Source organism: Sceloporus undulatus, chromosome 2, assembly GCF_019175285.1.
Source record: "Sceloporus undulatus isolate JIND9_A2432 ecotype Alabama chromosome 2, SceUnd_v1.1, whole genome shotgun sequence".
Classification (NCBI taxonomy): Eukaryota; Metazoa; Chordata; class Lepidosauria; order Squamata; family Phrynosomatidae; genus Sceloporus; species Sceloporus undulatus.
The window spans coordinates 147609293-147633427 of NC_056523.1; positions in this window are offsets into that span (position 1 = coordinate 147609293).

The window sequence follows — 24135 nt, forward strand, 5'->3', positions numbered from 1 at the left end:
GCGAAGAAGGAAACCCTGCTAGCAATGAGATACAATAGTCCAGGCGTGACACCACCAGTGCATGCACTAATGTCTTGGCTGTCAACACAGAAAGAAAGGGTCGAATCCTGGCAAGTTTATAATAAAAAAAACCTGCATGACTTGGCTGTAGCCTGGATTTGTGGAACAAATGATAGAGAAGAATCAAACAAGAAGCCAAGACTATGGGCCTCCTTGATGGGTTGGAACAGGGACATAGCCAGGATTTTAGGAAAGGGGGCTCCAGACTAAGTGCCACCATTATAATGGGGCTTGGGCACGGCAGCGCAGCAGCACGCACCATTCATTTTTCTAATGGAAGGGGGGGTCCAGACCCCAAGAACCCGCCCCCCTTGGCTACATCCCTGGTTGGATAGAAATGTTGTGCACAGTAGCTGAAAACAAATATTGCAAGGATGGCTTGGATGGGAAGACAAGTAGCTCAGTTTTGGCCATATTGAATTTCAGGTGCCAGTGAATCATCCATGCAGAGGCAGCAGCAAGACATGATGATAATTGCTGCTTGATATCCGGGGAAAGTTCAGGAGTTGAGAAGTACAGCTGAGTGTCATCAGCATATAGGTGATATTGAAAGCCATAAGAGCTTATAAGATTTCCTAAGAATAGGATATCCAGGGAGAACAATAGAGGACCCAGAACAGAACCCTGTGGGACTCCAACAGATAATGAGACAGGGGCAGAGACCTGATTTCCGGTAACTACTGTAGATGTCCTGTCCGAGAGGTAAGATTTAAACCAGTTTAAAACTAATTCCATGAAACCCAGGTTTTGGAGTGAGTCCACCAAGAGACCATGATCAACAGTGTCAAACGCAGCGGAGAGATCCAGGAGAAATAAAACAGAATCAAGACCTTTAGACGTAGCCAATAAAAGATCATCAATGATCTTAGTAAGAGCAGCTCAGTCGAATGCAGTGGATGGAAGCTGGACTGGAAAGGATTGAGATTAGAATTAATAGTAAGAAACTCAAGGCAGCAAAAGTAAACAACAGGCTCTAAAACCTTAGAAAAGGAAGAAGTGAAATGGGATGGTAGCGTGAGAAAAAAGATGTAAAACAGTTTATAATAATAGTTAACATAAACACAGAAAACCAAAATAAAATTAATTTTAAATTAAAAAGATAAAATTAATACCAGAAAAGTGTGCTTAAAGAGCAATATGTTGGTCTTTTTGGAAGCTTTTTAAAGAACAAGAGTGGGAGTTACCTGGTCTCATTTCCTTAGACCAGGGGTAGGCAACTCTTTTGAGCCGGGGGCCAGGTTGCTGTCCCTCAGACAACTGGGGGGCCGAAGCCAAAAAATAAATAATTAAATATTTTTTTAAAATTTAAATAAATAAATAAACCAGGACAAATGTAGGACAAAATTTTCAAAGGCCTACCCCTGCCTTAGACCAACATATGTCACAAGCAGACACTGTAAGAAAGCTCCCATTCCAACTTAGAGAAAAGTGGGGACAGGAAGTCTTCGAGTATAAAAGACAGCACAGCCAAATATAGCCACCCTTCTCACACTTAGTGAACTTTGTTGCCACCGTGGCTCATATGAGAAATGACCCTCAGACAGGGCTTTTTGATCTTTACCAGGGTTCCGAAACTGAAAAGAGTCCTAAAGCACCTAGAGCTAAACAAACCATCTCAGTGAAGAAAACTGAACTTCATTCTCCAAATCAACAACTAAATCCTTGTGTCCAATACACAAGGCACCACACCTTATCAGTGACTGTAAAGAATTTCACAAAAAACCTTATAATGAGCGCATCGCCTTGTTAAAGGAACAAGAGTTATGCTTCAAATGCTGCACATCTAAAGAGCACAGAGCCAAAGACTATAATGAAAAGGTAAAATGTCTAGAATGCAACAGTACTAGACACTGCACGGCATTGCATCGAGTCCAACCACCACGAAAGCAAGAAAAAACAACTGCTGAGCCAACAACATCTCAACCAAAGACAGTAACTTCTTCAGAAGTCAAGACAGCAGGTACCAGTTGTACAGCCCTGTGTCAAGAACCAGATAAAGTGCGATCATGCCATCCAATATGCCTGGCCAAGGTGTTCCCAAATGGGCACCCTGAAGCCTCCAGAAAGATGTACATTGTCTTAGACACACAAAGTGATACTTCATTAGCAGCTCCAAAATTCTTTGACCTCTTTGATGTCCAGACTCAAGAGATAGAATATGTCATGACAACTTGCACAGGAAATCAAGTTATGGTGGGGAGGAGCACCTCAGGCGTCACTGTGGAAACATTGCACGATGGCAAAAGATTCGAGCTGCCTATTCTAATGGAGTGTAAGTCCATCCCCAGGAACAAGGACCAGATTCCAACCAAAGCAATTGCTCTTCACCATCCTCACTTAAAACAAATAGCCCACAAGATTCCAGAGTTAGATCCTGAAGCAGAAATCCTATTACTAATAGGTACAGACTGGCCAGATTTATTGCATATCAAGCGGCAAGTGACAGGCCCAACAGAAACACCTTTTGCTCAAGAGATGTCTTTAGGTTGGGCCATCATAGGTCCAGTTTGTTTAAATCACAAAAGAATACCAACAAGAATAAAGACCTTTGCGACAACACTAGTGGACAGAGGTTGTCCCTCTCAGCCGGAGGAATGTTCTGCTCACATCCGTATACACCAACTGGACACCACTAACTTAGAGTCTACACTCTTCCGGACCACTTTCCGTGATGACCAACTCGCCCCATCCATTAAAGATAGGCAGTTCCTGAGCATCATGGAACAGCACTGCCAGCAAGACGACAAAAGTAACTGGATTGCCCCATTATCTTTTGCATACCCACAGACCTCAATCCTGCCAACCAGGGATCCAGAGCCATTCCAGCAGACAACCTTCAAGATTCAAGCTGGCTACACGGTCCTTCATTTTTGCTAGATCCAGACTAAAGGACATTTTATAGACTAATGTCAGACTTTGTTTTTCTTTGCAATGACAATGTTATTTAGAGACCTGGACTTTAATATGTGTTTATTGAAGTATAAAGCATACCAGTGTTAGTATTTAAAGTTAATATAAAGTTATATGGAAAACTCATTAAGAGTTTTGGTGGGGAGTGTCATGCCTCCAGAGCATCTTTGATGCTCTTGAGACATATATTTAGTTGACATTATATTAGCTTTTCTATGTATTAGTTTAGAAGGGGAAATAGAGATCTACAGCTTTAAGAAAGACAAGGATTGTGGGAAATCCCAGGGTCTCTTACTGTCTCCCTCCTCTAGTTATTTTCAGTGTGTAGTAAGATTTCAGCCAAGTCAGACCTGGAGAGAGTATTTTCCTTTGACAAAAAGATAAGTCCACAGAAGAGTAAAGAGAAAGTCCTCAAAAGAAGAAAGATAGCATCCACCAAGAAGAGAGCAAGGTATTTAGGAAGCACTATTAAGAAAAAGGAGATCAGTTTCATGTTTGTGTTTATAACCAGTAAAGCTTTTGAAACTTAAGAAATTTGTGGACAAGTCTTTTGTTCTGGCTGTGTTCCCGAGAGCCAGAGGCCTTACTACACCCAAAGTCCATAGCATCACTCTTGGGACAAAACACCCACCCTGGAAATAACTTGCTAATATAGGAGCAACAACAAGCCTTACAAATGACTTGTTCCATGTGGCTGTTTACTTTATCTCTAAAAAAAGAGTCAGTCCAAGGGCTGAAACAGATGGCGTATAGGGCTGGCTTGATGCCACCCCTTTGAATCCCAGATCAGGGCTACAGCAATCACACACCGCTGCCCTTTTTGTGTAGCTCCTTTTTGTGCCAGAAAAAGGGAGGCTTTTCTGCCTTGGCAGCAGCTTTTTGGTGTTCCTGCAGCATGTGGCATATAAAGCCACACGGCTGGAGCACCGCAATGCTGCCCGCTGTCTGTTCAGGCGGGTAGCATGATGAGTTGACTAAACGCCACACCCTCATGCTGCCCCCAAGCCGGCATATTGTGCTAGTCTGTTTTGCCCCTAAGAAAAGTATTCTCTATATATCTTAAAGCCCAGTACAAATGTATGGGAGAAAGCAGGGGCATCACTATGGGGGTGTGGGTGGTGCAGACACCTGAAGTGGCGCTGACACTCAGCCTTATGGCAGAAATGGGACTCTGGTGTTCACCTGTGTCCCTTGAAAACGCTGAAAAGATGGTATGACTGGGGCCAGGCTCAGTGGGAGGAGAAAAGAAAAGCCACAAGGTTTTTTTTAAATTACATTAAAAAAAATATTATTATTGTCTGGAAGCCATGCCCTATGAGGAGCAGCTTAGGGAGCTGGAAATGTTAAGCCTAGTGAAAAAAAAGGTTAATAGGGGACATGGTAGTCATGCTTAAATATTTGAATGGATGTCATATCAAAGAGGGAACATGCTTGTTTTCCACTGCTCCAGAGACTAGGACAAGGAGCAATGAATGCAAATTAGAGGAAAAGAGATTCTACCTAAATCTCAGGAGGAACTTCTTGGCAGTAAGAGCTGTCCAACAGTGGAACACACTCCCTCCAAGTTTGGTGGAGTCTCCTTCTTTGGAGGTTGTTAAACAGAGGCTGGATGACCATCTGTGGGGGGTTCTTTGATTGGTTTTCCTGTATGGCAGGGGGTTGGACTCTATGGCCCTTGTGGTCTCTTCCAACTCTATGATTCTATGATTCTATAAAAATTTCTTTGAAAACATCACATCTTACCAAATTTTCACTTTAACCAGATGAAACTATGCAAATGTAGATACATTTAGGTTGTGCAAGTGATACTGTTATTGAAAAGTATAATTTCAATTTTAACGGTTGTTTATGTCACAATTGTTACCATTGCATCCAGTGATATATGGGAATTATGATTTATGAGTAACAGTAGTACAAAAAACATTACTAAAGATTCTGTCCGGTGTGACATGTAAGGAAGTCAGTGGAGGGGGGTGACACCATGAGTTACCACACCAGGCAGCAACAATCCTAGTAATACTACTGGGAGAAAGTATCCTTAAGACTCCTTGGTTCCCAAGCTACAGGAGAATTTAAAATCACAACCAGCATTTGGAATGTGTGCCAGAAAGCTAATAGGTGGTCAGTACAATTTCTAGTATTATACAGTATGCATTATATGGTATCAGGGGTGTATATAGGGAGGGGCCCAAAATGAGAGTGTTATTCCTCTCAGATAATCATTCTGCTCTTATTTCCTTTAGTACCCATATTCCTTGCACTAGAGATGAGAAACAAAAAGTCATTTACAACTAGAACTATAGTATTGAATTTGCTGTTTTTAGTATGTTTGCCTGCTCCTTTTTTAGGATGCTTACATTGTTTTCTTATTGCCCAACTGAAGTATTAAGTTACTGCCATGTTCAAAATTTGAGGACTGAAAGAAAATTCCATGGGGGGCAGAATTTCTGTTTCAAGAGGCAATGCTCTCATCCCCCCTCGCCAATATCTATATCCCTGAATTGAATGGTGTGCAGTCATTTCTGCTTTTGTTGTGAGTCGTTTCCTTTAATTATACACTTAAGTATTTCTTGTTGCTTCTAGCATTTTCATTTCCTCCTCCTCTGCATTTCTTTCCTCTCTGCTATCTCTCTCTCAGGACCAGTTCACACACAAACATTTTCTATACAGACATGATGCATGACAAATGCCCTTGGGTCTATTGTATTGTGTTTAATAATCTCTTTGCAGTTCTGCTTACAAACCTGGCACCCAAATGACATGTGGAGGAACCTATGTGATACTTTGATGCAAGCAGGGAACCCAAGTTTCACTAATGTCCCTACCCACTGCAACTTTGTGCCATATCCCATGCTGTTTAGGAAGATCCACAACTGTTAGCAGCAGCTTTTCTGGGAGTACAAGGATGGCTGTAGTGGTCACAGCCACTTGGTAAAAGCTAGTCCCTCACTTTACGCAAACAGAAGGTGATTTCCACAAGCAAATTGGTTTGGAAATTAGGCCTGTGTTTGGTTCATTCAATCCTCAGGATAGTCAGAATCTTTTCCACAGGGAAAAGTCCTGTCTGACTGGCAATCCCCAGTATTCCACCAAACCTTCTTGCAATTTAGCTTTTTGAAAGAAGTCCTATGCTTTTTGGTAGAACATGTGCAGAAGGCCCCAACAATTTCACTTAACAACACCTACCATGAAAGCAAGGATGGAGCACTTGGGACTCTCTAGAACTCCCATCAGTCCCAGCCAGCATAGCCTGCAATGGTCAGCGGTTACCATTAAGCACAATAACATGCTGAGAGTCAGAGATTCTCCACCCCCACCCCCCAGTTAAAGAATCTCAGCTGATACAGTTGGGAAAGATACTGTTTTATATCCTGGAGAATTAATGTTGGAGTAGATGGTATATCACTGGATAAACATTAATAGAAAGTAACTTCATATGATCATAAAAACGGGTGCAGAAACCAGTCCAAGCCACCTGCCTGTTCACACAAGACATTGTAAGCAGACAATTTGTATGAATATAGTAAAGTTTAAAAATGGAGGGTATCCATAGAAGGTCGATGCCCCTCTTTTGTTTTCTCTCTCATGCATGTACACACATTTTAGTAAGAGTGAAAAGTTGCATGAGTCTCTTTATGAAACATTACATTCTTTTATAAGCTGTTATAAGAACAATCTGGCAGGTTCTGCACCAGCTGTAAGTAGCAATTCTAATAAACCAGTGTTATGCATTGTATAGGTTGGATATAAGATGGAAACAAATGACAAGCATCCTCAAAGTAGCTACTTAAAGAATTACCGCGAAGTTAAGGGCTGCATGAATATCGAGAGGGGTGTGTGTGTGTGCGCACGCGTGCGCATATGACAGTGGAGGTGACAGATGACTCCTTATAATCACTGTGCAATATGTTTTTAAACTGATATGATCAAGTTCCATGCTTAGCCTTGAAGAATGAGGGTCAGGATACTTCTTACTGCCCCACCACTGCAATGCTCTATAATTTTATTTTACCTCAAAATAAATTCTTCTCTTGACAGTAGTTTGGAAAGTGGAAAGTGGAATCCAAAATAAGATTTAAGGCCAGGGATGCAAATAAGTCTTTGGGGTGCAACAAAATAAATAGTTTCTGCTTTTACCAAATATCACGCAGCATGGTGCTTTTGAAATTCAAGGAGTTTCAGCAGTAATTCAAAAAGTGTTGTGGAAAGTTATAAACTATTGCCCAAAATATCCTGAATGAGTATTTTTGTTGTTGCCTGGAATTCAGAATTGCAGTTACAGATGCATAACCTATGATCACACATCCCTAACAGATTTGTATTCACAGTCCCTACATATTCATAATTATGGTAATAGTATAAGGAATGGGTAGGGACTGTAAAACTCCTCTAGTGAGCAACAGAAGTTTGTTCTTCTATCAACTGAGATGCAACAGACTGATGTTTCTCCTCCCGTGAGCAACCTCCACTACAGGGAGGATTTGTGATAAGGTCCTTCTTTTGATTATCATATTGGAGATCGGTGGCTGGATGGGGGGAAAAACATCAGTCTGCTGCAACTCATTTGACAAAAGAACAGACTTCCATCGCTTGCAGCAGCCAATGCCTAGTAAGGCAGGATGGGCGGCAGAGGCAGGCCAAGACATTTTACTGAGTTGAGAATCTCAGCTGTCAGCTTCAAGAAAATATGTGTTTGGAAATACGATCAACTTACATAAATGTATATGTGCAAATTCATATTTGAGATATTTTCCGACCATCCTTCTCTTCTTTTTATTAATTTTTTCTTTTTCTTTTGAATTATACTTTAAATACCCAAATAAGAAGGTAGAAAACAAGAATCTCAAGAAAATTAACATTTTACTGCATGTTCTAATATTTTATATTTTTTCTTCAACCCTATCACCATTATTGTCAAACACCTCTGTTATTTTTATCTCAATCTCAAACTGTGTTTCTCAGTTTCTGAAGACTAATATGACTTCTTTATAAAGTCATAACTTAGAGTATGCATTTTTAAGTTTAGAAACTCAGTAACAGCTTGTGCCTGACCTCTTTCTAGGTCCATTCTGTCTAAAACAGTAGGATATACCCCTAAGCAACTCCATACTCTCCAACATTTCACAGATTAAAACTGGGACACATGTGGCCAAGCAATATCGCAGTGTAGTTAAGATGACAAAAATTATTAATGAAGAAGAAAACACAACCTGGGAGAGTCTGCAACATTTTGCTATTGCCTGTGCCTAATTAAAAAAAAAGGCAAGATTCTGTCTCCTCCTTTCCTCTCTGGCTGAGATCATTGAGTGCAAACAACTTTAGCACTTTGACTGTTTGCAGTAACTGAACGAAGTTGAGGACAAAGGGGGGAAGTTGGAGAGAAATTGGGACATTTTAAAAGCAGCTGGAAAAGTGGGACAACAGAGGATTAATTGGGACTATCCCTGCCAATTTAGTACATTTGGATGGTATCCAATTCTTGGGTTCAAACTCCCTGTACATTTAAGCTGCCAGTATATACTCAAAGTAGAATTTGAAACAAATCAGAGCTTTAAATAGCAAACAGGTCAGCTCACTAAGCTCTCTATACAAGATTAATGGAACCCAACATTATTATTATTTTATTATTATTAACCTTTATTTATGAAGCGCTGTAAATTTACACAGCGCTGTACATATTGAAGAATCTGAACTCTAATGGCTAAAAGAATATCTTTCTTTCTTTTTTTTTTTACTGTGGGAACAAGCTGTCTTAGGGCCATTTCTGCCACAGAACCTGCACGTCTGTTGAGATCTGCAGCACAAGCCCTGCTCAATGTCCCACTACCAACAGTGTCCCTGGTGATACTCTGGAAATAAACAAGGTTGGCTTCTTCTGTAATGAAGCCTACATGAGTTTTGTATCACTTTATTGTCACAGCTCCCCTGCTTCAAAAACTCTGGAATTATAGTTTGGAGAGGATTTGTTACAGATACTGCATCTCCCCTCCTTCTCTAAATGGCAGTTCTCATGGTTCCCTGAGAAAGAGTTTGTGAATGCTTTGTAGTTTGGCCTTTGTAAAATGTTTAGAGGCTGCACCTGGAATTGGAAACTGCTGAAGCTAAAGAGCTGTTAGGAGCTCACTGAATAGATCATGAGACTTTCATGCTGTTTATTCTGCAGTGGCTCCTAGCGTGTTTCTGAGTTGATCATTAACTTTAAAAACCCTGCATGTTTTGGGAATAAGTTATTTTATGGCCACCCTCTGTCACAAAACCTGAAAATCTGTGGAGATCTTCAGCAGAAGCCCTTGCTCAATGTCCCAACACCACTGAGGTGCCACTGGTCGTGCACAGGACAGAACCTTTTCGGTAGCAGGACCTGGGCTTTGAATCTCTTTCCCTCGGGATACCCATCAGGCCAGTGCTCTACATCTATTCAGACACTGATTTACAGCTCTTATTTGATCAAGACTTTGGGTTGGAATAGTTTTTATTTTCTTCTGGTGTGGTGTTTTGGTATTATATTGCTGCAGATTTACATTAATTCTTTCAATCCATAATGATTTTGTGTTCAAACACTCGCACACACTTTATTACACTGTAAAAAAAAAAGCTTTGAGGAGCTTTGGTTTTTAAAAGCAGCCTGAAACATGGTGATATAATATTGCACAAATCCTCAGTCTGCCTTTTTAACACTTATGGCTGAATCCTCAGCATATGCTGTCCAGTTTGGCTTGGGCATAAGGAGGTTGCATGTCTAACTGATGATGCTTTGTGATTGTGCTTTGGAAAACAGTGGTGCTAAATTCAAAGCAATGCTGAAGGCAAAATGCTATCACCAATGTAACATTTTCTCTAGCATCCTTTATCTTCTGAGCAATATATTTTTCACAGATGGAAGTAATTGCCACTAGAGTTTTAAATCACTGCTTTGAAGCAAAATGTATTGATCAGGATAAAGGGAGAAGGACCCTGTATAGATAAGCTGGCCAAGAACTGTGCTCCACCAAATACTTATTGGATCTAGTCTAGATCAATAAGGGCACAATCACTTTCATCTCGTCTGGATTCAGTTGCAGCCTTATCTTCATCCAGTTTCTCACAGCTTCCAAGCATTGAGTAGGTTTTGCAACTTCTATTCCAGGATTGGTTGTGCATGAATAACATGTTGGGAACATCCTGCTTTTGTGAGAACTTTGGGGGGCTATAACTTGGAGGAACCCACAATGAACATGGCCAAGTATAGTCAAAAACAACAACAGAACAACATTTCCAAGCTCTCACTGCCTTAGATGCACTGTCCCCTCTCCTCTACTTTCAGGCAACCTACCACTTTCTGTCCTATGTAAAGGAAACTGATCATTTATTACCTAGGGCTCATCTACGGCCCGGAACAGATGGGCCTTTGCAGCACCCTTGTCACGTGTGAGGGTTGCCTGGTGGGTGGAGCGCCCACATGCCCGGCAACCCTCACACATGACGAGGGTGCCGCAGCTGCGGCGCACCCACCAGACGGAGCACGTAACGGTGACGTCACAATTGCGCTGCTTCCAGACCGGGCGGCACAGCTGCAACATCATTGCACCAGCTCTGGCGCTTTGCGGTGTCGCAGTGGCGCCCACAAAAAGGAGCCACTTTCGAGCGCTCCTTTTTTGCTCCGCAGTAGCACCGCACAATTTGGTTGCTGTGGCCCTCCTGTGGAGCAAAGAGAGGCATCAGGGAGGTGCCTCTTTCTGATGGTCTGTACCCCGCCTACATTTGCTGGAATACTCCAAGCTGCTCCCAGAGTATTCTGGCCCTCTTAACTGTTGTGGATTTTCAAGGAATGACAGATGGGTGCTTTTCCATGCGGTCCCTGCAAGCCAGAAGAGCAACTCAGCAGTGACTTACAGGGACTATGTGGGAAGGGAATAGGCTGTCATTGTTGTGTTTCCAGGTTTTCTGGAAAACTCAGGGCAAAAGGTGGAAACTCCAAAGCAAGTCCAGGCATTATGTAAACAGACCAGACCTGAATCAGGGTTTAGGGCCTGTGTAATGTAAACAGCACATAGCAATCCCAGGGGGGATTCAGGGTTTATAAGTAATGTAGAAAAACCAAAGATGACAAATAAAACACTACAAGTAATAAAGGAAAGAAGAGAAGCAAAACAAAGGGGAGATAGGAGCAAACTAAGAACCATGAATGCAAAAGTAAAATGGCTAATGTGAAAAGATAACAAAAACTACTACAATGATCAATGCAAAGAAACAGACAACAACAACACAAAGGGAAGAATGAGAGACCTATTTCACAAGATCTGGGATATCAAAGGAAATTTCAAACCACAGACCGGGACGCTATATGACAATACAAATAACTTAATTCAAGACCAAGAAGGAATAAAAAGATGGTGGATGCAATACACAGAAGAGTTATATAAAAGAGATGATAAAATGAATGACATGTGAAATGAAGAGCCATATGAAGCTGAACCCCAAATTTTAAGAAGTGAGGTGGAAGGTGCAGTAAAGGAAATGGCGAAAAACAAATCACTAGGAACAGATGATATCCCAGTCAAACTGCTGCAATCCATGCTGACATTGGCCCGGTACATAACAGCCCTTTAAGACACCCTCATCAAGTGCTAGGGTTGCCTTGAGGCGGCACTTCCACACGCCCCTCAACCCTAGCATGTGACGAGGGCATCAAAATGGTGGCGCCCTGTATACATGGACACCATCATTGTTATGCATGGTGCCGCGCAGCATCCGTATGGTGCCGCATGACACTTGCATAACGAGTGCGCCAGTGGTGCACTGAGGTGTAGAAAGTATCCACTTTTTGCGTGTTCTTTTTCCTCCGGTGGGAAGCCACGTGGATTGGTGGCTGTGGTTTCCCTCCGGTGGAAAAAACCACCACCGCCAGCCTGGATCTTCAAAGAGGTATGTACCGAGCCAAAGTCAACTACAGTGTTAACTAACATATGTCAACAAATATAAAAAACAACAAATTAGAAAAAATTATTATACATCTTCATCCACAACAAAAGGAGACATAAAAGCCTGCAGCAACTACAGAACTCTAGCACTAATCTCCCATGCAAGCAAAATTATGCTCAAAATTCTGCAACATAGGCCTGTTACAGGCGGGTTATAGACCGCCCATTTGGGGCAGTCTGGACCCGCCCCTTTCCCCGGAGTATTGGGGCTTTAGTGGCTACACCGGCAGCCGCTGAGGCCCCAATCCGCCGCTATTCAGGCTGCGGGGAAGCGGCAAAACGCCGCTTCCCCGCAGCCTGAAAAGGGGTGTCCTTGGGGCTTCAAGCCCCAAGGACACCCCACGGCGGCGGGGAGGGGGAGAAAGGGGCCGCTTGGCCCCTTTCTCCCTTGCTTCGCTGGGCGCAGCCGTCTGAAGGCTGCGCCCAGGGAAGCAAAGCGGCGCCGCGGACCAGGAAGGAGCTCCTTCCTGTTCCGCCAAAAAGGCGCCCTAGGCGCCCTGCCGCGGATTGAGAACGTCACATCCGCGCCGCCCCGTCTAGAGGCGGCGCGGCCGTGATGTCCTCATGGCGGCGGCCATATGGAAGGGCCGCCGCCGTTTAGTGCGTGACGAGCACGCACTAGGGTTAGGGCGGTGCGGAAGCACCGCCCTTTTGTAACCCTAGTGCGTGCTCGTCACGCACTAGAACGCCGGTCTGTAACCGGCCACAGACTGCCAAAATAAAGCTGCTTTGGGTCTCTGGAGGTATGCCATTTATATGATGCATGGGTCCTAAGAGTCCGGAGGTCGCACCAAAGCCACACTCCATTCCTAAGCACTGGAGTGCAGCTTTGGTGCAGCTTCCTGATTCTTAGGATGTATGCATCATTTAAACAGCATACCTCCAAAGAGACCCGAAGCAGCTTTATTTTGGCAGTCTGTAACAGGCCATAGACTCCAACCATACATGGAAAGAGAAATCCCAGAGGTCCAAGTGGGGGTCAGGAAAGGAAGAGGCACTAGGGACCACATTGCAAACATAAGATGGCTAATGGAGCACACAAGGGAATTCCAAAAGAAAATCAGCATGTGCTTTATAGACTATAGTAAAGCCTTTGATTGCATAGATCATGAAAAGCTATGGAATGCCCTTAAAGACATGGGAGTGCCAACAAATCTGATAGTCCTAATGAAGAATCTGTACTCAGGACAAGAGGCTACTGGCAGAACAGAACACAGAGAAAGAGAATGGTTCCCAAATGGCAAAGGGGTCAGACAAGGCTGCATTTTATCACCCTACTTGTCAGCTTATATGCAGAACCCATTGTAATAAAAGCAGGATTTGACATAGAAGAAGGAGTGAAAATAGGAGAAACGAATATTAAGATATGCAGATGACACCATAATACTAGCATAAAACCTCCCAGACCTGGAACAACTATTATGGAAGTCCAAGTAAGAAAGTGCAAAAGCAGGCTTACTGTTGAACATTAAAAAACAAAAAGTAGGATTGTGAGCCTCGCCGAGGCAGAGAAGGCACGAAGAGTGGGGATCCTGTCCCAGGATCTTACTACCGCAGACGTCACACTTCTTGAAAGGCGCGGGAGACATCTTGAGCCGAATCAAAGTCCTTAAGCAAAGTTGTTCAGACACGTTTCAGATCAAGAATGGTCAAACAGTCCGTAGGTCAATTTTTCAGTGAAACAAGCAAATTAAGCAGAAGCGAAGTTTCTCAAGGAGCTAACGCAGCGGAAAGGAGGAAGTGGGGAAAGAGCGGGAATGTAGAGGGCTTATAAGGGATGGGCACGGCTACTGCCAAAAAGTTGCAAAGTTAACTTTGCCCAGTGATTCTAGAAGTTTTCCAAGCAGCACTGCACAGGCCCAGTACAAACCATTTGTATGATTCACAGAGACCACGAAGAAGAATATACATATATTCAAGCTAGACAATCAGGAAATAGAAATAGTAAAAGAATTCTCATACCTGGGATCAAACACTGATAGAAATGGAGACTGCAGCTAGGAAATCAGAAAAAGATTAAGAATGGGGTGGGTGGATAAGAAAGAACTGGAAAAGCTCCTAAAATGCAAAGATATACAACTGAGCACAAAAGTTAGAATCATACAAGCCACTGTATTCCCTATTAACACGTATTGATGTGAGAGCTGGACAGCTAAGAAACAAGATAGGAAGAAAATAAATTCATTTGAGATCTTGTGCTGGAGAAGAATTATATGGACAGCCCAAAAGACAAGCAAATGGGTCCTAGAGCAGATCAAGCCAGAAATCTCTCTGGAAGCCTAATGACAAAACTTAGGCTGTCGTACTTCAGCCACATCATGAGAAGGCATGACTCAATGAAAAAAACATTAATGCTAGGAAAGGTGGAAGGAAGTAGAAAGAGAGGAAGGCTGCATGCTAGATGGAAGGACTCTAATAAAGAGATCATGAGTATGAGTTTGCGGGGAACTAAGCAGAGTAGTGGAGGACAGGGGATCTTGGAAATGCCTCATCCACAGGGTCACCATAGTCAAGGTCAACTCAAGGGCAGTTAACAGCAAGAACAAAGAAAAGCCCTTAAATAACAAATATTAGTAATGATGGTTCCTTATAAGCTGCCTTGGAAGGAAGGTTGGAATATAAATCATTGTGCTGTCTGTTTACACAAATATGTATACATATATATAGTTAATATAAATAATTGTAAATAAATGAAAATAGTTAATAAATGAAATCACCCACATATTCCTGAAGGACGTCCTTAAACTACATATTGCATATTTTATTTATTCCTTGTGTTAACAGTACAAATCAAGTTTTTGGTATATGTTCAGTAGTGTGTTTCATTATTTTGGCCTACTTGCTATAAAAAGTACAGCTTGTTTATCCAAGCTACTATCACAGATTTCTTTTAGGTCACAGCACTGAAGCTGAATACTTTCATATCTGACATAAAAGAAGTTGGTGATAGCACTGCAATGATGAGCTGGGAACTGTGAGTGGGAGTCCGTCTATCAGATATAGAGGAATGGTGGCCAACTAACAGGAACAAAAATGGGCCAGAGCTGCCTGGGATCGTTGATGCAGGCGATATTACAAGAAATATAGCTTTTCCTACCACCCTTGATATTATAGCATTCAGTCAGTTTTCTAGTGTGAAGCCTGTAAAGGAGAGATGGGCAGACTATAATGACTCCAAACTCTGTGCTTCAGAAAACAGGTGTGCCATAGAAGAGACTGAAGTGCACCTGGGGAGGGGGGGAGTATGTATAGCACCAACCACCCTGTGGCTCCCAAGAAATGGTGGCCCCATTAAGTACTGCTGTCAACATAATTTCTGCCAATATCCTTTCAAATTGAGGGTTTATGTTTCATCAAATGAACACTGAACACCACCATTTTCCAGAAAGCAAGGTGCTTATCCCTGAATCCTGCCATTGGCAGAGTAATGAAGCAAAATAAAGCAGTCTGATATAGTGGTATGGACACATGAGTGCAAATTGCCACTTGAAGGACTATCACACCAGCTTGTTTTCTCACAACAATCATGTTGATGAAGCAAATGGGGAGATACCAGCTTGAAAACATTTTCTACAATTGCCAGTGTACTGCTTTGGCCATCCATGGTCCCTTCCACACCTGCTCTATAACCACAGCTTTCTACCTTTGAATGCCATACTTAGCACATGTGTTCCTCTCAATGTTTAATCATTCTTGCCATAATTCTATAATATAGGAAAAACAATGAAAAAAGTTATTTTAATTTTATCATTTTCCATATTTGTGCAATCACAACAAAAAAATAAAATTAAAAAACCCTGAAAGTCATACAGTAAGTAAATCCAACCTCGGCCTGCTTGGGAATAGCAAGGAGGAACGGGAAGAGGGGACAAATCATGTCCCCTCAAGCCACATGACTGTCATAATATAATTACTGCCACAGAAGGGACCTATCACACCAGAAGGACTAATGTAATAAGAGCAATATTAGGAGACTATTGATGGGTTTTCCCCATCAGTGAGAAGGTGCATTACAGAAACAAATTAAATACATAATAGACATGGTATTGTGTGCTATGTACTGGTCAAATTCAGAAAGGATTTAAAAACCTTTCTGTTTAAGACCGCATTCCCCCAATCAGAGTCCTAGTAGGCCTCCCCTCCTTCGTATTCCGCAAGAGGATGGGCTAACGGGGCTTTTATCTTTTATCTTGTTTTATTACATTGATGTGTAGATAACTTATGATGTTTTATTGTTACCTGTGTTGTTGTAAACCGCCCTGATCTCAGGAAGGGCGGTATATAAATAAAAATTTTATTTATTATTATTATTATTATTTAAATATGCTAATATCTTGCTTTAATTTCAATTTACTGCCTCGTGTGATAGTCCGAAGACTCAATGGGTAACTCAGGACTAGATACCTTTTGTCAGACTCATCTACTTTATATGATTACTGTGACAATAAATGAGGAGAGGAGTGCATGCCACCAGAGACTGCTGTGAAAGGGTAGGGTTTTTAAAAGGATTAATAATGATAATGCTCCAATTACTGAGGCTAGGTGTAACTCAGATCTCTGACTTGCCTGTATATGAAACATATAGGATCTGTATTTCTATGTCTAAATGCAAGAATGAAAATAACCCCACTTTTAATCACGTGAAATAAATGGACCCCAGCTATGAAAGATATGGGAAATTCTGGACTCATGTTTCTGATTGCAGGTGGAGAGATAGATTCAGCTATGATGATCAGGGTTGTGGATGGTGGATGAAAGCATAAGAGCAGCTTACCTGCTCCTATTTGTTTAGACAATCTCTGAACTATGGGAATAGAGAAGAATCAAAAGACTTCAAGGACAGACTTACATTCTAAGAATTCTCCCACCTTAGTCATGTTGCTTTGCCAACTACTGCATGCAGTAGCAGAAGACAAGCCACTGATGGCATGCACACACACACACACACACACACATGGCTCATTATTGGCTCCTTTCATAAGGATTAGGTCTTCAGTCTCTGGTGATAAAACTACCATTCTAGTAAAAAGGAAGCATTTTTGAGCATTCAGCAGCAAGAATTTGGCTGAATACACTCCCCAATTGCTTATTTGTGAAACTACATTGTTTAGGGAAATAACTTTGGCAGTCTTTTAATTTATATTTCTCACAGACAGTCAGAAATTGATTAAAATTTCCTAAATCAGCTTTTCTAACTAATGAGTTCAGTGGTGTCCCTGCATGTTTTCTTCCTTAATTAATTTACTTCATTTTATCAACTAGCTGGCATTCAAAACCAAGAAGGGCCAGGCAGTTGTTATTATGATCAATTTCATCTAGGAAGATTTTTAACCTCTATAATCATAGATTCCTCTGTTGTAACCAGGGATGCTGTCAAAACATGATGATTCATAAGCAGAATCATAACTGCTGAAAGTATAAGAAGCTGCAGTGTAGATCCAATGAAACTGACATTTTTTTTAAAAATTCAAACACACACACACACACACACACACACACACACAGTGTGATCCTATGATCTGTTCTGTTTGCAAGGGGGTGGTATTCTTAGCATAGCAATGCCTGGGACTGCCTCTTTCTAGTATATGACTATCTAGCACCAATTCATATTGTTATATGATCACTCAGAATAATTCCATATCTGTTTTGAATGTAGGTGATGGCAGCTATTGTTAGCTGCTTTCGAGTCAACTTTGACTCATGGAGACTCTCTGGATGAGATATCTCCAAGTCCCCCTATCTTCAACCTGAGCTCTGCTCAGTTCCTGCAGGTTCAGGCCCATGACCTCCTTAACTAGAGATCTGGCATTATTATTATTATTATTATTATTATTATTATTATTATTAACCTTTATTTATGAAGCGCTGTAAATTTACACAGCGCTGTACATACAATCTTTTAGTTAGACGATTCCCTGCCCACGGGCTTACAATCTAAAATAAGCATGTGGTCCTCCTCTCTTCCTACTGCAATCTACCTTTCCAAGTATTATTTTCTTCTCGTGTTGCCTTCTCATGATGTAGCTAAAGTACAACAGCCCCAATTTAGTCAACTTAAGATTTCAGGGTTAATCTGTTCAAGGACCCATTTGTTTGTCTTCTTGACTGTCCACTGTGTCCTTAGCACTTTTCTCAAGCACCACATCTCAAACAAGTTGATTTCCCCCCCCCCCCCCATTTTCTTCACTATTCAGCTATCAGATCCATACATAGTGTTTGGGAGCTATGCTTCCTATTTATTTATATGATTCAAAATTCACTTTTCTCTCAGGATTGGAATTCAAGAAAGTTAACCATAAAATTTAAGAGGTGGGGGGGGGGGGACGGGAATGAGATAAAAGCAAATACACATAAAACAGATCAAAACACTGCAGTGCTAAAGCACAATTAAATTATTGTACTAAAATCCTATTGAACAATTAAAAGCACATTTTAAATGTATCACACCAGTCCATCAAAAGCTCCTATCTAAAGAGCAGTCAATTGCCAAAACATCTGCCTGAATAAAAAGGTCTTTAGATAAACTCTCAAAGAGACCTTAAAGAAAATGAAGGAAATTAAAAAGAAATCTTATATAATTGAATGCCTATACAGTATTTATTATTATTATTTATTACTCTAAAAGCCTGCAATACTAGAGAGCTTTCATTTAAACCCTGCTGGTGCCCTACTCTGCCATAGGCATGGCAGCTGGAGGAAAGAGGCTAAGAGTGTGAGACAGGCATCGGAAAAATGGGCTGCCCAGAGCCAGCAGTTTTTGTCTGCCTTCCCTTGGCAATCCCTTATGATTGTGGCAAGAGCACAACCACTACGGAGTTTATCACACGAGAGGAATTTTTCTTAATTTCGAATGAAAAGAAAGTGGGGACAGAATGCATTTGCATGAATTTGCTAGTTCAGCAAATTTATGTGAATTTGAATTGCGTTCGAACTAACATCCCATTGCCCGAAAATAGCGTGCCATTGCCCGAAATTGTGTGTGGTAGTCTATCACGCAATAACATGAAACCCCATGATTGCGTTCGGATTGCCATTGGATTATACTTCCAATTTCCCTTGTCTGATAACGTCCTACTATAGTGTACCAATAGGATTCCAGCTTTAAAATGTTGAATTTTATAATTTATTTCTACTATCTATTAGTAACTCTTATGCCCCCCCCCACCGGCAGCCCAATATGCAATACAATATAAAAAACATGCTTTAAAACCAGATTTAAAAACACTTTAAAACACAATTTTAAAAGGCTAGGGGCAAAAACACAGTTTTGACCATCTGCTGGACACTCAACAAAGATGGAAATGGATTATCCTTGGTGAACAAAGTGCAAATGATGATATGGTCAGTTCACCCAGTAATGATTCTAACTCATACTTTCTGCCACATTTTAATTCCTGAGGTTGAATATTGCTGAGCATTGCTCTTGAAGAATTATGTATTCTCATAACCTGTCAGAATCCACAATACCTGTAGATAGAAATATCTTCCTTCCTTTCAGGATTATCAGCATTTTGAAACAAAAAGACTGTTGAAAAAAAAGCTGGAGTTATTTTTGTTCAGCTTCCTGGGTACAGATTTTTTTTACAAGTGAATATGTTCACTAAATATAAGACTCCAGAGGAAGACTTTCAGCATTTTGAATTTCATTGTTATTAAGCAATTTACTGAAAATCCCTTATTCTTCTCGCAGGGATAAATGAATCAATACTGGAAGAAATTAAAGCATAAACTTCCTACTTTTTGCAGTGGTTTGACTGTGTTGTTAGAGATGCCTGAGTCTAAAAAGCACTAGTCACTCAAAAGCAAATACAAAAAAGGCACGCCGGAGGGTTTAAATGGTCTGATTTGAACTGCATGTACAAGATAGGTTCAAGAAGTGGAAGAAGGGGGAAATGATCAGAAAATAATATAAAGAAATTGCCAGCATCTGTAGATAGAAAGTCAAAAAAGATAAGATTAATACTCAGAATGAGATCAGGCTTGCTAGAGAGATTAAAAATAATTTGAAGGGTCTATCTTTAGAAGAAGAGCAAGGCAATAATAGAGCCACTGCATGAAAAAAATTGTGCAATGCTAATGAAAAGATAGAAGGCAGAACTGCTCAACACTTTCTTAGCCTCAGTCTTCTCCCAAATAGAAAACAGTGCCAAACCTGGGAAAAATATAACAAACGGTGTGGTGAAAGGATTGTAGCCCAGAATAGATAAAGAGGTGGTACAGAAATACCTGTATGTTCTAAAGGAATTCAGGTCTCCAGAGCCAGATGAACTGGATCCAAGGATACTAAGAAACCTGCAGACATATTCTCAAATAATCTTTGAGAACGCTGGAAAGCAGGAGAGGTCCCAGTAGACTGGAAGGGGACAAATGTTCTCCCCAGCTTTTAAAATGAAGAAAAGAAGATCTGAGTAGCTTCTAACCAATTGGCTTGATGTTAATATCAGGTTCTAAAACACAACATGAAATAGTCTGTGAACACTTAGAAAGGAATGCTGTGATTACTAAAAGCTAATATAGGTTTCACAAAAAGAAGTCATGCCAGACTAATCTAGTAAAAAAAAATTTTTTTTTGACAAATATACAAGCTTGGTTTAAGCTTGAAAGATCAGATAAATGCTCTGGATATAGTATACAGTATCTTGATTTCAGTAAGACTTATCAAATGGTTCTCCATGAAATTCTTGCTGACAAGATGGTAAAATATGGTCTACACAATGCTGCTGTTGAATGGATTTGTAACAAGGCAAACCCAAAGAGTGTTCCTCAATGGTTCCTTTTCATCATGTAGAGAAGTGACTTGTGGGGAGTTACAGGGTTCTCTTCTGGGCCCAGTGTTGGTCCCACTGTGGGTCACATTTTTATAAACCATTGAGATGAAGAAATTAAGGACATGCTAATCAAATTTACAGATGATATCAAATTAGGAGGGGCACCCAGAGGACAGAATCAGGATTCAAAATGACCTTAACAGGTTGGAAAGCTGAGCCAAAACTAAAAAAAATGAATTTTAACAGGGATAACTATTAGGTACTACATTTAAGCCGGAAAAACAAAATGCGCAAATATAGGACCGTGCATTTATAAGCTAGCCATGAGTCAACAATGTAATGTGACAGCTGCTACTTTGAGGCTGCATCAAAAGGAGCATGGTGTCAGTGTTCAAAAGAAATAATAGTACCACTCTCTGTGTGCAGTTGTGGGCACCACCGCACAAGAGAGGTAGTGAGAAGCTGGAATGTTTTCCAAGAAGGACAACCAAGATGGTAAAAAGTCTGGAAGCAAAGCCCAATGAAGTTAGGGAACCGTGTATGTTTAGCTTGGGGAAGAGAACATTAAGAGGTGACATGATAGCCATCTATAAATATCTGAAGGGATGTCATGTGGAAGATGGAGCAAGCTTATTTTCTGCTGTTAGAGAGGCTGGGACATTGATTCAGATTGCAAGAAGAGAGATTCCACCTGAACATGAGAAAGAACTTCTTGACTGTAAGAGCTGTTTAACAGTGGAATGGACTGCCTTGGCCAATGATGGACTTTCCTTTACTGGAGCTCTTCAAAGAGAGGTTGGATGGGCATCTTTTAGTAGTGTTTTAGCTGTCTATTCCTGAATAGAAGAGGGATCAACTAGGTGGCCCTTGGAGTACCCTTCCACTCCATGATTCTATGGTATTTTGCAAACTCTATATCAGCTATACACTCATTTTCCACTGTCACAGACCATGGGCATATTTCATTGTATTTTGCTTCTTGTGAAACAAAAGGGTTCTGTATTCTTAATTCACTCCAAACAAGAACATGACTATTGTAATTAAAATGGAGTCCAAAGTATTTCCTGAGTATTTGCACTGAGAAAAGAAGTTATGGGGACATATCCAACAGGTAATGAAATTTTATATCTTTACTCTAGGAACTTTATATCTTTACTCTAGTTCCTTTTCTGCATATTCCTAGTTGAAAAATTGGTAAAACTTTAGAAAAAAATACCACAGTATCATTTTTCAGGTGTTAACAAAGTTAGCTGGCAGCAGCTGCTGAACTAACATGAATTTAAGCCACAGTGCCATTTTGTACATAATGTATTTACAATGTGGCATCTCACAATCCAGAAAACATGCAGGAGTAGCTATATTGGTCATTTAGTAAATTCAAACAAAAATCCAATTTTTGAAGTCGGAAGCTCCCCGACTTCAAAAAAGTGTTGGCTGAGTGAGGCTTCGACCCAGGATGCATCTGGGCGGCAGGATCCCAGCTAGATAGGCAGCAATTTAGGTATGATGACATCCGGGGGCATCCCGGATCCTGAATTCAAGCCAGAAGAGATAAGCCATCTTATTTGTTAATGGGATAAACTGCTATGTCTCAATCTTCATGTAATCAGCAACTGGCAAATGGCTATTCCTGTCTCCATTAAAAAAAAATCTTAAGGGAATTATCATAAGCAACAAGTAAGCAGCACCTAAAATATGTTTGAAGTCTCATTTATCAAAAGAAGAGAAATGGAGAGTTATACAAACATGCACATACAAAATACAGCATCCAAACTCTAAGTAGCTATACCACTGATAGAGAAAGGGTGAGGATGGACTGGAACTTCCATGGTTTCACATTCTAAATCAGCTGCTTATAAACAGACTTTGGCAGGCTAAAGAAACTTGCATTCTACTTTCCATTGCTAATTAGTTTTGCTTGAGTCCTGCCCTTTACTTCAATCCATTCAACACCACTCTCTGTCTCTGTCTATGTCTCTCTTGCTCTTTCTTATCAACACCAACTTCTTGTACACATTTGAGTCCCATAAATTCCATCTATGTACTTTTATCACCCAGCTGAGACATTATGAAATGTATGCTCCCAAAACCAACAGAACAGCTCCTTGAGCTGCTGCCTTCTGTCCCAGGTGCCATTGAAATGCAAGCAGCATGTGAGGTGTGTTTCAACTGATATCTGACAAGAGTTCCTTATTTACCTGCATTCTGGCTCTTATGTGTCAATTCTTCTCGGATAGCTTTTCCCAGGGTGAAAGACAAATAGAATTAAGGGGCATTACCTCTGCCCAAATTTGATTCTGGCTGTATTCACAAGTCTCTTAGTGGGAAATCAAGGTATGTTAGCACTTCACATTTGCTCTTGGCTTTCAAGCAAAATCTGGAGGAATGGCCAATTATGCCCTTTCCTTGAAACACTGCAATCTAATATAGGAGTGATGCTTTCTGTTCTTATTAACTTCACCATTCATTTGCCTGAACTTCCTAATGGGCCAAAATATACAATTGCTTCCCCTTGGGGAATAGCCATTTTCTGCTAGTAGCAGTTTCCTTCAGTGTCTGTTATAAGTAAGCAATAGCCTTTAGCCTTGTTTTGTGCCTAAGTATACTACATTGAAAAGAAATCACAAATTCTCTTGCTATTCCATGTGACACTGTTTGTCCAATTAAGAAACCACTCTCATCTAAATATAAACAGTGGACTTTATATAAATTTCTGTTGTTGTTGTTGTTGTTGTTGCATGCTTTCAAGTTGTTTCTGGTGACCCTAACATGACTCTATTATGGGGTTTTCTTGGAGAGATTTGTTCAGAGGAGGTTTACCTTTGCCTTTCTCTGAGGTTGAGAGAGTGTGACTTGCCCCACAGAGTACCAACAGAGCAGTTACTGAGTGTACTATCATCTCTTTGTTTTATTCTCAAATTTGTGATATTTTCTATTGATTTTAGAGTTCATTTTATTAACTTTCTCTTTCTATTATGTATTTCTAATACTATTGTTATAAATTTTCGATATTCATCCATTTTCTTCCATTCTGTTTAAACGTCCATTTATTTGTCCAAACTTTTTAAACTACTTTCCAATCTTCTTCCATCTGAGATATCTCCATACTTGTGTCTTCATTTCTGTCAGCTAACCCTCAGGTAAGATAAATTAAAGAATGGCCAGACACTATAGCAGGCATTATTTTTACATTCCCAGTACTGGTGATTATATCAGAAGATATATCCTCCTGTATAGATTGTGTGATTCTGAAAAATGGGTAAATACTCATGTATAAGTCTAGAAATTTTAGTCAAAAAATTGGCCCAAAAAACCTGAGTCAATGTATCCATGGGTCAATATAGGTACTATACTTTAACTGTACTTTGGCCCCATTCACACTCATGTTTTTATGGCAAGTAGATCCGTGGAAATTCAATGATGCAATGCTGAATGAA